Consider the following 16,539-nt stretch of genomic DNA (forward strand, 5'->3'; position numbering starts at 1 on the left):
GCAGGGGTCAGAGCTCACACAACTAAGCACTGCTTAAGGTGAGATCGTTTCCCACATATCCATAGAAGCTGTTCCCAGATATCCATAGGTAGAGGTTCAAGCTTTTACACAGATAATGAATCCTTGTCCACCGCGGCACCCTTACCAGCTTCTCTTTATATAAGTGGTAGGCCATACAGCGTTCTCGAAATCCTTTCTTTCCATTCACAGTGTTGCACAGTTCACAATATACACGCTGGTATAATATGCTTGGAACAGTTAGATCAAAGTTTTCTGCCGTTATACAAGGACACTTTAACTCTTCGCATAACATGACTGCCACTGAGAGAACTGGCCACTAAAAGGCCTATGTTTAAGCTCCTCCGCTCATGCTATTATGTATTCATTAACAATGATGTTGGGGAGCTTGAGTTAGACAGGTGTGGCACTGTATATGATCTTTGAGAGTTGAAATACATGCACAGCTTTCTTTATTGATTTGAATATTTCTGCGCATGGCAAATCCTTTGCGTATCCGAGCCAACGCTCCAAGCCCTCTCCTCGTGGTAGATAAAAGCACCCTGTCAACAGCAGAGACTAGTTCATTCGCTGTACATTTCACCACATAACAACCGATTGGTAACATTTGCAACTCACAAAGAGGCTAAACTATGTACACATTGAACAGCAGTGGTAAGACGTTACCCCCTTGACGCATACCATCATGTACAAAGAAAGGATCCGATACACTGCCTGACCACTTAACTTCCCCTTTGAGGGTTCCTTGCCACCCTAGAAAGACTCCTCTTGCTGACTTCACTTTTGCAGCTTGTTTTGCAACAGTTTTCATCTTTACGGATCAGGGACCGGGAATTGTTCGGAACCATTCGGGAAAAATTTTCGGGGAGGGGGGCAATTTGACCCCTCCCACCCGAGCGCGTGTTAAGGGACTGATGTATTCAAGGATGTGGGCGTTGGTATAGGAACGACAAGAAAGGTCGTACATTTCTTCAAACTTTCCACTCTCTATATGCCTGGCTCAAGTGCATTAAAAATCATCCGGCGACTTTGTGACCCAGTAAACCATACATACTGACGTGCTGAACTAGGGAAACAAATGGATGAAACAACAATGTAAGCACATTTCTCAACCCGGTAAACCACATTTGTGTTTGCCATCATGGCAGTGGCACAACACAATAACGTTTTTATTCCTATATTGGCGTCATACATTACCTTGTGCCTTTTATGCTATTGGCACCAATGGAACATAGGACATTAAGAACAATACCTTTTTCGCCGGTGGAACAGTGTCAGTGCTTTGCTATTTTTTCATTGATTTATAATGTCTTGATTGTTTTCGGTAACCAGACGATTATTTGAGGTGAAAATGGCTTTCTATAAAAAGCCCGCGATAGCTTTGGAAACGTAGCCATCGCATGTAGAAAGAGATAACACTCATGCTACGGCAGCCTTCCTTTGCAATTCACATGCTAAGTAGGAACTTGAGCTACTTAGAAAGTTGAACTACGTAGAAACTTGAACTACCGAGAACTACCGTGAGCCTGATATCCCCGGTACTGTCTGCGTGCGCCAGTGTCGTCCAATAAAAAGGTTGCATCGTTTTGAAATGTTGGCCACATATGTTTGACTAAGAAACAAAACATGAATGTGCTGGTAATATCCTCTTGACGAAACCTCCGCGCCGTTGCGTGCTGTTAAGCTTAATGACAGGGGTTCAATGACAAGGTTTCAATGGATCATCAGAGCATGGCTTTGTAATATTTTTCAACAGCATTACGCTCTCTTTAAGTATCTTGCACCCCTCCAAGCCACTTAATGGATTTAATTTCTTGTTTGAAGGTGGACTTGCAACAGTTTATATCGTTCACAGCACTGGCGCAAGGAGCCCTCCGTTCAGTACTGCGGCGCCCCGACTGACAGAATGCTCCCACAGCTACCTTATCGACCTTTTCCTTGTCATTTCTAATCATTCCTTCGCTGTCAAACAGCCTCGACCAATTCGGGCGAACTTCACCAAGAAGAGCACCAGCAACTCACCCTCAATGGTCACCAGCACCAGACAAAACACGACAATCAATGTCAGCAGACGCATGATTGGCGAGGGGCACCGAACAGAATATGCTTAGGTTACCTTTGATCGCCCTATATAGCGGTGAACACGGATCAGGAAGCAGAGGGGAGTCGATCATTCCCGTCCCTCCAAAGATCAACGAGCTAAAATGTTCGATGACATTTGCATTGACGAGGTGAAATCCTTAACTGCAGCCCTTGTTTACGAGCGTGGTGATGGCAGACGGAGCACTGCTCAGTCATACCGGGCAGAATGTAGAGTACAGTGCCGACATGGCACATCGAAGGCGTTCAGAATGTGTGTACACGCAGCTTGTTCCCATCCAATAAAGCGGCGCTTTACTCACGTTGAATAATAAAGTTTGAAGGCATTAAGGTTGCGATGCGATTTTGGTATTTCTTTTCCGTGATTTTTGGTGTCGCTTCCATGGAGCTGAGCTAGACAAAGAGCCGCATTTGTTGTGAACGATTCGGACGTTGAATACACATGTGAAACATGACGCAAATATGAGTTCGGTCGGGTTTAAACTAAACAAGATACGCTTGAAATAGAATGCTCTACATTTGAAAATATTCAAGCAAGCGCTGGATATGATGACATAAGCTCACTTATAACTGTTGATATGCTTCTTAAGTGGAAAAGACTGTTGTAGACAACATTATGCTCTGTGTAGTAAATATGCTCCTCAGTGCATCATAGCTTGATTACGTGATTGCACCTTGCACAACATCGATTGGAAGCCAATTGACGGATGTCACATCTGGAAATCGCGCTCCCGAATGTCAGATATAAACGCCCCGACAATAAGATTTGTTTGGCTTTAACACACGCTCGGGGGAGGGGGGAAATTGACCCCTCCCCCGAATGTTTTTGTGGAATAATTTCCGAACGACACGGCGTAGTCGCGTCAAATTTTGCATAGCTGTAGAAAATTGAATAGCGGATCGTCGGGGATCAAACGTTTAGATGTCCTTGCAAGGTCGCTGACCTATGGTGGGTCAAAGTAAGGCCATGGTTTCAGCGAAGGCAATTTCGAAGGAATCGTTCAGCCTTATCCAACAACGTTAGAGTGTTAGACGAAGCCATACATCTCTAAGATGCTTTCTTAGCCAACACAGCTATTGAATGAACAAATTACACTGACCTAAGGTCAGGTATGAGGGTCAGACAATGGTCAATCACAACATGTTTTATTACTCTAGCGTTTGATGTATGGGGTAGTTCCTGGTGCTTATTTCGAATTTATTGATAACTGGAACCGTATTATACACCTTCCATGTACTTCCGTAAGGTCTGAATATGTCAGTGACCTAGAATGACCCAGGTTGGCATTTTGTTTTTAGGAACATATGCCTAGCGCAATCTTTGTCGCTTATCCCAATGCAAAAGTTAAGGCGGTCTTGTATGATTTTGGTCACTATGATCTTCAAAATGTCAAACAAGGTCACTGACGTGAAATGGGTATGTGAGGTTTTGCTTAGAACAGTTATCTATATTCTAGGAGCCCTTTGGAGACTACCCTGGAATTTGACATTGCTTGACCCGATTTCACTCAAAGTTCATGACCTAGGAGACTCAATATTTAATCTAAATGAGTTCACGTATAGGTCAATACACCCTGTGAGTTTTGTGTATTCTTTCTTAGTTCCTGGGATCTCACAGCGTCAAATTGACTCCCACCCGAGCGAAGGGTGTCCAACCGGTCACCCGTGCGCGTATAAATCACTGCATGGCTTGTGGAATGACAGAATTTGAATGACGATATGGTTACGTCATGGATACCAAGATGACCTTGAAATACTCTGCCGATGCAGCTTTCCCACTGTCGTGGGCGTATAGCTCTGAAACTAGAGAGGCTAATGTCTTAAAAAGGGCAGGATTGTGAACAGTATCGAAAGGTCCTCAAGATAGCTAGTTCAGGTCAAAACAGCAATGTGGAACACTTCTGTTTGTTAGGAAATTGGATTCTATAGAGTGACATCCAGTAGACAGCTTTTACGTCAAATGCTCAGCGTTGTATACTTGGTTATGAATGATACATAAATTGCCCGCATTATCCTATCAATTTATAGCCTGGAACAATATTGCAGCGTATCTTACTCCAGATTTAGCCTAGATTTGGCACCACTCATGCACTTTACGGACCAATATCTCCCCGAGGAAGTCAAAATTCTGGCCAGCTGCATCATCTCGTTGAAACTCCTGTTGATGCAAAGGCAGCGATGCCTACAAATATGACCTACCGTGCCTAGAGTGGAAGATGTACACGATCGGCAAAACGTTTTGTCTATGGGGCTGCCTGTGGGCTTTTTTATAGCAATTTATTAGACCGTCGACCGATGCTCGTTTTGATGGCTGCAGAAACCATATGGACCATCTTTAGAACGGCGAAATCACGTAGGAAAACTATCTAAGAGAATGTTTCGCTTGTGTAACGGCGTTACAGCATGCGTAGGAGGCGCTGCATATCAAATGAAAACAGTAATAAGCCCCAAGACAAACCATGGAAATGGAATGTGAAAATGATCATCACGCATCTTGTGAAGAGGTAGGTTGAAATGGTTGGAAGAAATGATGGCTATAGGGTGGCCCTTACGTTTTTCTTCGAAGTTGACTCATCTAGTCATCAACCCATGCTCATTAGTCTGGGTGAAGGAATCTGATGGAAAATCGATACTCGGGGAGCGAAAACCTCCCCGAAAGCCTTGATAATCGACCTTGTTACTTACCTAACGAGAAAAATATGCCTAGTTTTCTGTTAAATGGAAGCACCAGTGAACAAAACTGCACAGATGCAAAAAATGCCCAAATTTTCCAGGCAAAGTTAGAGACCATAAAAAACTCAAATCTTTAGGCTTTCCTGCGATTTTCTTGAAGGTTGGCTCAAGGATCCGGAGGTTATGCTCAGAAGGCCAAGGTCCAGACCTGAGAACTCAGGAAGCCGAGACACAGAAGGTCGATGTTGAAATATTCTGCGCCAAGTTGGCCTACGTTCAGGTGTTCGAGGCCCTTTCGGCCGATACAATGTCAAAGGTCTGGTACAATGTCAAAGTTAAGAGAGTTTGGATTCGAGAAATCAATGCTCAGAATGTCGCGGTTCAGGAGATCGAGGAGCTGGCGATAGCCGCAGAAAACGTCCATGTTCTGAGTGCTGCAGTTTTCAATGTTTGTAATTTCAACGGATTACGTGCACCGAATTCCAAGCAAGGTGCATGATCGTCTGAACACTCTCTTTGACCCCGTCAAAGGCACACAAAAATATCACCTACGTTGTCTGGGAGAAAAGTTATAGACAATCTCCCCCTCTGTTCAGGAGATCGAGGCACTGACAATGGACAATAAAAAGCTGATGTTCGCAGCATGCACCTACCCTATTACGGCGGCACAAAGACCGATGCACGGCGGCGTAAAGATTGATGTACGAACGGTCATCGCTATAAAGGTTGCTGCTGGGATTGTTGGAGCTCAGAATACTTGCGGTGCCCCGGAAGATGTGTGATGGAGACCTGGTCTTTAGAGACCGGGGAGTTTGTAGCTGGGTCTTCCGGTCCTGGCGTGGACACTCCCATTTGAGATGCAAACTATGCAAATCTGGATACCACCGCCAAGAAAAACCAACCCCAAAATGTTCTATTCTTGATAGCATCTCGTTAGGTTCTTGTTGCGGGAAGACTACTGCAGTATGGCGTTCTCCGCGATACCGTGCTTCCACGGTCACCTTTTGCGAGCCGTCGCCTCGATGTTTTAAACTGGCACAACGCATGCAAATATATACAAGACGCCGTAGTTGTATTTCATGCAACGCTCTTTCACAAGAAGCTGATTGTGCGGTTTACTTAAACATGTGCAAAGAATCGCATATGGCCTCGTCTAACTGCCAACAACATAAAACATGAATTAGATGTGCATGCAGTGACGGATTATCGTACGCATGTATCAACATCATTATAGTTTTCATCCATCCCTTGACGACATTGGCAGCCGGTACTCGCCGGTACAGCTTACCTGTCTATCAATGGCTTCGAAATATAGTCGGTGTACCGTTTGCATTTCTAGTTTGAATTAGTGCTCGCTTCTCGTTTGCTGAGTCACTTAGTTTGCTATTATCTTAAGGTCTCATTAAGTGTTAGTTAATCCATGCTATTTTCGTTTCATTTTGTATTGTTAATTTTAGTCTCCGTTCGGTCTGTTTCCTTTCTGTTAAGTTCCAGCTCTAGTCTGTCCATTTCCGAGGTTTCGTTGTTTCCCTGTCAGCGTCCACGAGGAGTTGAGGCGCGGTGTTGGCGATGGGCGGTCATGAAATATAGTTCACCTGAAACATCGGTGTCTTCGACGTGGCGGCCGTCTACAGATAGTACAGAGGACAGCACCATCCTTTGGTACACGTTCCTCCTAATGTGCGGCATTGATATGGGTAGTGGCATTTTGCTTTGCATTCCTCTGAAATGAGAGAGTGATCGGTTGTCACAATGGGTGCATGGTGGATATTACAAAATAAATGGTGTGCAACGTCAACAAATATTTCGTCATTTATCGTAAAAATAAGCACGTATTATTCATAGCAATGTTCCTATGCTCTCGACGCGAAAACGCATCTGATATGGGCACGCTATGATCTGAAAATGAACACAGTCCAAACGCTAATGGCATCTTGAACATTCGTTAACACCCATCTTTAACGCCGCGGTGGTCGGTTCAATACCCTTCGCTCGGGTGGTGGTCGATTTGACCCGCTGCCATCTCAGAACAATATGAGAACTAGAGGCACGATATTGACAGAGTGAGTTGTTTGTATACGGACTCACTTGTGTCAAAATTTTGCTTTCTTACGTCACATACTTGTGGTCAAACGAGGTCAAACAAGGTCAAGCTCCAGGTTATTGTCTCCAGACCCCTTCATGTAACCGCCGTGCGTCCAGCCAATTTAAGGTTGGTGACCTTGTTTGACCACAAGAAGGTCACAGTGATAAAAAATCTAGAAGATTGACTCCCTTTCGGGCATAGAAAAGCCCCAGAAATGCAGCAAGGCAGTACGTTTATACAAGTAAAATATCAATTTTCGTCATTTTAGGTCAGTGAACTAATCTGACCTTTTATACGTCCATGGATCATGTATGTCCAATCATTGTTAAGTTCAAAATGAGCGCCAAAAACCACCTCAACAAGCAAGCCCTCGAATAAAAAAGTTTGGTCTTGGCCTTGGTATTATCTTTATATCTGGCCTCGTTCAATGCAAGTTGTGTTTATAAAGTTAACAAATGAACGATTTCCTCGAAATGGCCTTCGCTGATAGCCACGGCCTGATTTTACCTGCCACAGCTCAGCGACGTCACAAGGTACATTTAATTTTGGTACACCAAAAGATCCAGCAGTTAATTGTCTTCGGCTATGCAAGGTTGGGCGTCACTACGTCGCACCGTTCGCAATCCATTAAAAAAAAACAATCGGGGTCAACTTCACCCACACCCGAGCGTGTGTTAAGACGAATAGCACATCTCCTAAGGTAAGACCTTACATTGTGAGCTATCGATGCAGTGCATGATAGCAGTTCATGAACATGTTATTAACAGCCCTTAATCTGAACTGAAGTTTCGTACTCTATAGCGTCACAACTACATCACCATGGCGACACGTTTGCTCTGCACCAGGTGGCAAAGGCTGGAACGTACCGAAGGTGTCGCCCGAGCGACAGCAGAGACGCTTGTGAGGTTTCCGGCACCAGCGGCAGACATCCCTGTTCCATCTTCCGCACGCCTGGCCGAATTTGTAACATTTTCGACCTGCAATGCATGAGTTGGTTACTTCCCAATACGACTGAAACCTGCCAGGACTTAAGCGTCCTTGAACTCATGGAGTCACTCAGTACGATATAACTTCTGTTTGCATGACGGTCTGAAATGCTGGAAATTGTGACGTAGATTTGGCATATGAGTATACATTGCTCCAGAGAACCAAAAGGCTATTTTACCATCAAAGATTTGACACCATATGATCGTGACTGCTCACAGGAGCGTGATTTTCCTGGGTACGTTCGGGGGCGAATACCGCCTCGATACCTGATGCCCACGCCCGTTGGGGGTCTCAAATGGATCATCTTACCTTTTTGCACCTTTTGCGGAGAGGTAGATCAGAGACGTCTGGTTTAATAGCAATAAGGGTATTAATAATCCAGTTCTTTTTCCACCATCAGACTGGTACCTATCTTCGCACATAAAGGACAAACGTAGCACACTCACAAGCATAAATCAAGGCAGAAGGCAATGCAGTCAGTACTTGCCTGAAAGGTCGGAGGACATTATTCTGGGTCATGACCTACTTGGTGCATTTGGTGGTGATCACGGACAAACCGACCCAGGTGGGCGGAAAGATGTCCCGAACATGTGACCTGCTGACTGCCGGAAGGTTCGATGCCATAAAATTATATGCATGTCTCGCATGCGCACATGTCCTGGCAATGACCCCACTAACCTCTACTTGCTTACGTGCAATGCCTCAACAATGCTGTTCTCAACAGGACACGAGTATTTGGTTGAACTCCAGCTACTATATAGGTGCTAACCTGGGACAAGACTTTCCCGTCCCGTTCGTTCAGTTGGTAAGAGCTCCTATCTTCCGATTCTGGCACCCATGCCAGGGTGCGTTCGCGTCGTTTGGAGCGCTCTCTATTTGTCCTTGTCAGGTATTGCCTGCGGCCGGTGGCAGCGGCCGCGATAAAGGTCAGGTGACGTCAGAGGGCAGGACGGACCGTGCCGAGCATTGCGGCACGTTAAACGTACGCCATGAAATTCTGCCGTTGCCTGGAATCGCGCGATCGGATGGCAGGGGTCAGAGCTCACACAACAAGCACTGCTTAAGGTGAGATCGTTTCCCACATATCCATAGAAGCTGTTCCCAGATATCCATAGGTAGAGGTTCAAGCTTTTTACACAGATAATGAATCCTTGTCCACCGCGGCACCCTTACCAGCTTCTCTTTATATAAGTGGTAGGCCATACAGCGTTCTCGAAATCCTTTCTTTCCATTCACAGTGTTGCACAGTTCACAATATACACGCTGGTATAATATGCTTGGAACAGTTAGATCAAAGTTTTCTGCCGTTATACAAGGACACTTTAACTCTTCGCATAACATGACTGCCACTGAGAGAACTGGCCACTAAAAGGCCTATGTTTAAGCTCCTCCGCTCATGCTATTATGTATTCATTAACAATGATGTTGGGGAGCTTGAGTTAGACAGGTGTGGCACTGTATATGATCTTTGAGAGTTGAAATACATGCACAGCTTTCTTTATTGATTTGAATATTTCTGCTGCATGGCAAATCCTTTGCGTATCCGAGCCAACGCTCCAAGCCCTCTCCTCGTGGTAGATAAAAGCACCCTGTCAACAGCAGAGACTAGTTCATTCGCTGTACATTTCACCACATAACAACCGATTGGTAACATTTACAACTCACAAAGAGGCTAAACTATGTACACATTGAACAGCAGTGGTAAGACGTTACCCCCTTGACGCATACCATCATGTACAAAGAAAGGATCCGATACACTGCCTGACCACTTAACTTCCCCTTTGAGGGTTCCTTGCCGCCCTAGAAAGACTCCTCTTGCTGACTTCACTTTTGCAGCTTGTTTTGCAACAGTTTTCATCTTTACGGATCAGGGACCGGGAATTGTTCGGAACCATTCGGGAAAAATTTTCGGGGAGGGGGTGCAATTTGACCCCTCCCACCCGAGCGCGTGTTAAGGGACTGATGTATTCAAGGATGTGGCCGTTGGTATAGGAACGACAAGAAAGGTCGTACATTTCTTCAAACTTTCCACTCTCTATATGCCTGGCTCAAGTGCATTAAAAATCATCCGGCGACTTTGTGACCCAGTAAACCATACATACTGACGTGCTGAACTAGGGAAACAAATGGATGAAACAACAATGTAAGCACATTTCTGAACCCGGTAAACCACATTTGTGTTTGCCATCACGGCAGTGGCACAACACAATAACGTTTTTATTCCTATATTGGCGTCATACATTACTTTGTGCTTTTTATGCTATTGGCGCCAACGGAACATAGGACATTAAGAACAAGACCTTTTTCGCCGGTGGAACAGTGCGTTGCTATTTTTTCATTGAATTATAATATCTTGATTGTTTTCGGTAACCAGACGATTATTTGAGGTGAAAATGGCTTTCTATAAAAAGCTTGCGATAGCTTTGGAAACGTAGCCATCGCATGTAGAAAGAGATAACACTTACGCTACGGCAGCCTTCCTTTGCAATTCACGTGCTAAGTAGGAACTTGAGCTACTTAGAAAGTTGAACTACGTAGAAACTTGAACTACCGAGAACTACCGTGAGCCTGATGTTCCCGGTACTGTCTGCGTGCGCCAGTGTCGTCCAATAAAAAGGTTGCATCGTTTTGAAATGTTGACCACATAAGTTTGACTAAGAAACAAAACATGAATGTGCTGGTAATATCCTCTTGACGAAACCTCCGCGCCGCTGCGTGCTGTTAAGATTAATGACAGGGGTTCAATGACAAGGTTTCAATGGATCATCAGAGCATGGCTTTGTAATATTTTTCAACAGCATTACGCTCTCTTTAAGTATCTTGCACCCCTCCAAGCCACTTAATGGATTTAATTTCTTGTTTGAAGGTGGACTTGCAACAGTTTATATCGTTCACAGCACGGGCGCAATGAGCTCTCCGTTCAGTACTGCGGTGCCCCGACTGACAGAATGCTCCCGCAGCTACCTTATCAACCTATTCCTTGTCATTTCTAATAATCCCTTCGCTGTCAAACAGCCTCAACCAACACGGGCGAACTTCACCAAGAAGACCACCAGCAACTCACCCTCAATGGTCACCAGCACCAGACAAAACACGACAATCAATGTCAGCAGACGCATGATTGGCGAGGGGCGCCGAACAGAATATGCTTAGATTACCTTTGACCACCTTATATAGCGGTGAACACAGATCAGGAAGCGGAGGGGAAGTTGATCATTCCCGCCCATCCAAAGGTCAACGAGCTAAAATGTTCGGTTACATTTGCATTGACGAGGTGAAATCATTAACTGCAACTATTGTTTACGAGCTTGGCGATGGCAGACGGAGCACTGCTCAGTCATACTGTGCAGAATGTAGAGGACAATGCCGACACGGCCTATCGAGGGCGTTCAGAATGTGTGTACACGCAGCGTGTTCCCATACCATAAAGCGGTGCTTTACTCACCTTGAATAATAAAGTTTGAAGGCATTAAGGTTGCGATGCGATTTTGGTATTTCTTTTCCGCGATTATTGGTGTCGCTCCCATGGAGCTAAGGCAGACAGAGAGCCGCATTTGTTGTGAACGATTCGGACGTTGAATGCACATGTGAAACATGGCGCATATATGAGTTCGGTCGGGTTCAAACGGAACAAGATACGCTTGAAATAGAATGCTCTACATTTGAAAATATTAAAGCAAGCGCTGGACATGATGACGTAAGCTCACTTATAACTGTTGGTATGCGTCTTAAGTGGAAAAGACTGATGTAGACAACACAATGCTCTGTGTAGTAAATATGCTCCTCAACGCGTCATAGCTTGATTCGGTCTTGTATGATTTTGGTCACCATGATCTTCAAAATGTCCAAAAAGGTCGCTGACGTGAAATAGGCATGTGAGGTTTTGCTTAGAACAGTCATCTATATTCTAGGAGCCCTTTGGAGACTACCCTGGAATTTGACATTGCTTGACCCGATTTCACTCAAAGTTCATGACCTAGGAGCCTCAATATTTAATCCAAGTGAGTTCACGTATAATTCAATACACCCTGTGAGTATTGACCTTAGTTCTCTCTTAGTTCCTGGGATCTCACAGGGTCAAACTGACTCCCACCCGAGCGAAGGGTGTCCAACCGGTCACCCGTGCGCGTATTAATCATTGCATGGCTTTTGGAACGACAGAATTTGAATGACGATATGGTTACGTCATGGATACCAAGATGACCTTGAAATACTCTGCCGATGCAGCTTTCCCACTGTCGTGGGCGTATAGCTCAGAAGCTAGAGAGGCTAATGTCTTAAAAAGGGCAGGATTGTGAACAGTATCGAAAGGTCCTCAAGATAGCTAGTTCAGGTCAAAACAGCAATGTGGAACACTTCTGTTTGTTAGGAAATTGGATTCTATAGAGTGACATCCAGTAGACAGCTTTTACGTCAAATGCTCAGCGTTGTATACTTAGTTATGAATGATACATAAATTACCCGTATTATCCTATCAATTTATAGCCTGGAACAATATTGCAGCGTATCTTACTCCAGATTCAGCCTAGATTTGGCACCACTCATGCACTTTACGGACCAATATCTCCCCGAGGAAGTCAAAATTCTGGCCAGCTGCATCATCTCGTGGAAACTCCTGTTGATGCAAAGGCAGCGATGCCTACAAATATGACCTACCGTGCCTAGAGTGGAAGATGTACACGATCGGCAAAACGTTTTGTCTATGGGGCTGCCTGTGGGCTTTTTTATAGCAATTTATTAGACCGTCGACCGATGCTCGTTTTGATGGCTGCAGAAACCATACGGACCATCTTTAGAACGGCGAAATCACGTAGGAAAACTATCTAAGAGAATGTTTCGCTTGTGTAACGGCGTTACAGCATGCGTAGGCCGCGCCGCATATCAAATGAAAACACTGATAAACCCCAACACAAACGATGGAAATGAAATGTGAAAACGATCATCACGCATCTTGTCAAGAGGTAAGTTGAAATAGTTGGAAGAAATCATAGCTATAAGGTGGCCCTTATGTTTTTCTTCGAAGTTGACTCATCTAGTCATCAACCCATGCTCATTAATCTGGCTGAAGGAATCTGATGTAAAATCGATATGCATGGAGCGAAAACCTCACCGAAAGCCTTGATAATCGAACTTGTTACTTAACAAGGAAAATATGCCGGGTTGTCTGTTAAATGGAAGCAGCCAGTGAACAAAACTGTACAGATGCAAAAAAATGCCCAAATTTTCCAGGCAACAGTTAGGGGCCATGAAAAACTCAACTATTTAGGCTTTCCTACGATTTTCTTCAAGGTTGGCTCAAGAATCTGGAGGTCGTGCTCAGAAGGCCAAGGTCCAGACCTGAGAAGCTCGGGAAACCGAGACACAAAAGGTCGATGTTGAAATATTCGGGGCTAAGGTGGCCTACGTTCAGGTGTTCGAGGCCTTTTCGGCCGATACAATGTCAAAAGGTCTGGTACAAGGTCAAAGTTAAGAGACTTTGGATTAGAGAAATCAATGCTCGGAATGTCGCAGTTCAGGAGATCGAGGAGCAGGCGATCGCCGCAGAAAACGTCCATGTTCTGAGTTCTGCAGTTTTCAATGTTTTCAATTTCAACGAATTACATGCACCGAATTCCATAACCTTAAGCGAGAAAGGAGTCTGTGTCTGGACCTGTCGATCCATGAGACGCTGATATGGGCATTTTGTCAAACTGAAAATGACCTACTTTGTACCTGAGGACGTCGAGTACACGTTTGTCAGATGACCAGGTGTCGTTCGCACTGCACGCCACAATACCCATGCTTTACGGACCGGCGCCGATGCATCTTGAGCTGGCACAACAGATGCTAACAAATAGTTGGTTCCGTAATTGCATTCAACGTAAAGCCCAACTACAAGCAGCTAAGTGTCCGGTTCGCATAAACGCCTGTTGAGAATTACGTACGACCTTGCTGTTACGCCACCAACATAGCATGGGTCTTCCTTGTGCTTGCAGTCACTTCACATCTGGCGTCAGTGCAGTCGTTATCCATCCCTTGACGACAGCGGCAGCTCGCAGCAAGTGGTGCAGCTAGCCTTTCTTGCAATGTTTTCCTTTGCAGTATACGCAGCACCATCCTTTGTGACAGTTGCCGTTTAGTGTGCTGCAGGTATTTGGGAAACTGCATTTTCTCCCGCACTCACCTGAAATTAGAGAACGGTCGCTTGCAGGGATTTGTGGATGTTAAATCCTCTGCAGCAGGTTGTTGTAGCTTCGACGAACATAGCGTCAGCCAATTTGAATGTAGAAGCATGCCATCTATGACAACCATCCTATGACTAAAAAATCGCTGCTAACATGAGCAAATGCAATGCTCGAAATGCATATTGCATCTCTAAGAAACCTGAAGAGTGCACTTCATGAGAGAAAGCCTGATGGGCGAGCGATCGACGCCATGTATGACATGAGTTGACAAGTATCTCACGGTAAACCTCCGCTTCAGCTGGGGTTTCGAGTAGCACAAATCCACAGTGGTTCAGAAATGCACCAATTCTAGAAATGGTATTCGCTGAGAGCCACGGCCTGATTTTGGCCTGCAATAGGTCAGTGACCTCGCAAAGTACGCCTAAATCTTGCATATCAAAAGATCCAGCCTTTAAATTTTTACGGCTATGCAAAGTTCTGTGTGACCACGCCGCGCCGTTCACAATCAATTTTGAAAAAAAAACATCCGGGCAACTTCACACACACCCGAGCGTATGCTAGAACTAAATAGCACATCTCGTAAGAGATGACCTTACATGTAAGCTATTGATGTGATGCATGACAACAGTTCATGAACATGTTACTAACGACCCCTAGTTTGAGCTGAAGTTTTGTAGTTCATAGCGTCACACATCACCATGGCGACAACGTTTGCTCAGCACCAGGCGACAACGACTGGAACGCACCGTATGTGTCGCCCGGAAGACAGCAGAGACGCTTGTGAGGTCTCCAACACCAGCGGCAGACATCCCTGTTCCATTTTCCACACGCCTTGCCGAATTTGCGACACCTGCCACCTGCAATGCACCGGTTGGTTAATTCTGTTTACGGTTGAAGCCTGCCACACTTTTGACGTGCTAGAACTCAAGGAGTCATTTAGCACGATGCAATGTCTGTATGCACGACGGTCTAAAGTGCTGACAGTTGAGGTACAGATCTGGCATGTGGCTAGCGGCCTAATGCGTTACTGAAGGAACCCAAAGGGCTCTTTACGATCTCAATAAAAAAGGCTCGATCAAAGCTTTGACACCAATCAGACAGACAATCGTGACTGCCCACAAGGAATACATGATTCTCCTGGGCTGGTTGAGGTGTGATTGCCCCCCGAATACCTCACGAACACATACCCGCGAGGGACTGAATGGGATCACTTTACCTTTTTGCATTTTTACTTATGTCTAAATTAGGACACGCCCGGTTTAACAAGATTAATAATCCGGTTGATTTCGCACCACCCGGTTGGTGCACATCCCGGTGGTGCTGGTACAAGACATTTTGGGATGGTCAGTCGACCAGAACGATTCTGCTCAATATAGCAGCTGCTACTACGAGTACTAGCTTCAGACGGGGTATTTTATCAACTGGATAGTTTGCCTAGATGCATAGTCAGATCACAGTTTGCGAGACTGCTTGCTACAAAATAGTCCTATCATTGGCACACCAGCTTTACCATGGTAAAAAGAAAAGTAGGCGTAGAAACGTGAGGAAGTGAGACATAAAGCTGACAGTTTTTGTCGCGCAGACGTCTAGCACCATAGGTCCTCACAGAACATATGAAGGCGGGTAAAAGGCCCATCAGCTATTTTGGGGACATGCTGTCTCTGTCGCTCCCACCTACCAGTGGTATCTGCTTTGGCAACCACGGAAGTTCGGTGATAAAGGTGGAAATCGGCAGTGCAGTATGATGGAATGACTTACAATAAATTATTCACATCCGATATATGCCACACACAAATATCTCTACTTGGCTGCCCGAAAGTACAACCATAATCATTACATAGGGTCCATCCCCATTGTTCACCACAGCGTGACTTTGAAAATCTTCTTTAATGGTCACACACTTCCTAAAGTCCCTGAGGGTCTTCATTTTTGCAACGGATTTGCGACAGTTTTTCACCTTTACAGAACGAGGACCAAGAACTCTCCGTATGGTGCTACCACGCCCCGGCTAACACAGATACTTTCATGGTCTCTTTATGGAGCTTTTTATTGTCATATCTGTCATATACTTCCATTGCCCAATAGCCGCGGACCAACACAAGAGGGACATTGCCAAGAAAAACACCAGTAACTCACCTTCAGTGGTCACCAACACCACACAAAGCACGACAATCAATGGCAGCAGTCGCATTGTTGGTGAGAGACGACTCAAAAGGATATGCCATGCCGCCTTTGGTCGCTTTTTATACTGGCAAAAACGAACCATGAGGGCGGAGGGGGCGTCAATCATCCCGTCCCCTCTAAAGGTCAGGCGAACTGGCCTGTGATGTACGGGCGACATTTACAAGAACAAGGTGATATCATCAACTCGCAACCTTGTTTACGAACGTGCCAATGGTGCACGGAGTAGTGCTTAGTCACACAGGGAAGGGCGTAGAGGACAATGCCGACATGGCCCATGCAACGCATTCGGGATGTATGTACATGGAACGTACTGACCGATTGTGATCA

At 45.2% G+C, this 16,539-nt stretch overlaps 1 long non-coding RNA gene across 3 annotated transcripts in view; it reads right to left on the reverse strand.

Moving 5' to 3' along the window:
• The window catches only part of LOC119113708 (uncharacterized), a 51,108-nt gene extending 34,857 nt beyond the window's left edge, over nucleotides 1-16,251 (reverse strand). For 2 of the 3 annotated variants that reach the window (XR_005095931.1, XR_005095932.1), the window contains exons 1-4: nucleotides 16,165-16,251; nucleotides 14,775-14,885; nucleotides 7,744-7,854; nucleotides 6,387-6,514 (exon numbers count right to left, since the gene is read on the reverse strand). This is a non-coding gene — a long non-coding RNA (uncharacterized LOC119113708). The remainder of the gene's footprint in view (nucleotides 1-6,386; nucleotides 6,515-7,743; nucleotides 7,855-14,774; nucleotides 14,886-16,164) is intronic. The other variant, XR_005095933.1, reaches the window with a different exon arrangement.
• Between the last annotated feature and the right edge of the window lie 288 nt (nucleotides 16,252-16,539).

Source organism: Pollicipes pollicipes, unplaced genomic scaffold, assembly GCF_011947565.3.
Source record: "Pollicipes pollicipes isolate AB1234 unplaced genomic scaffold, Ppol_2.1 Scaffold_7262;HRSCAF=8765_pilon_pilon_pilon, whole genome shotgun sequence".
Taxonomy (NCBI): Eukaryota; Metazoa; Arthropoda; class Thecostraca; order Pollicipedomorpha; family Pollicipedidae; genus Pollicipes; species Pollicipes pollicipes.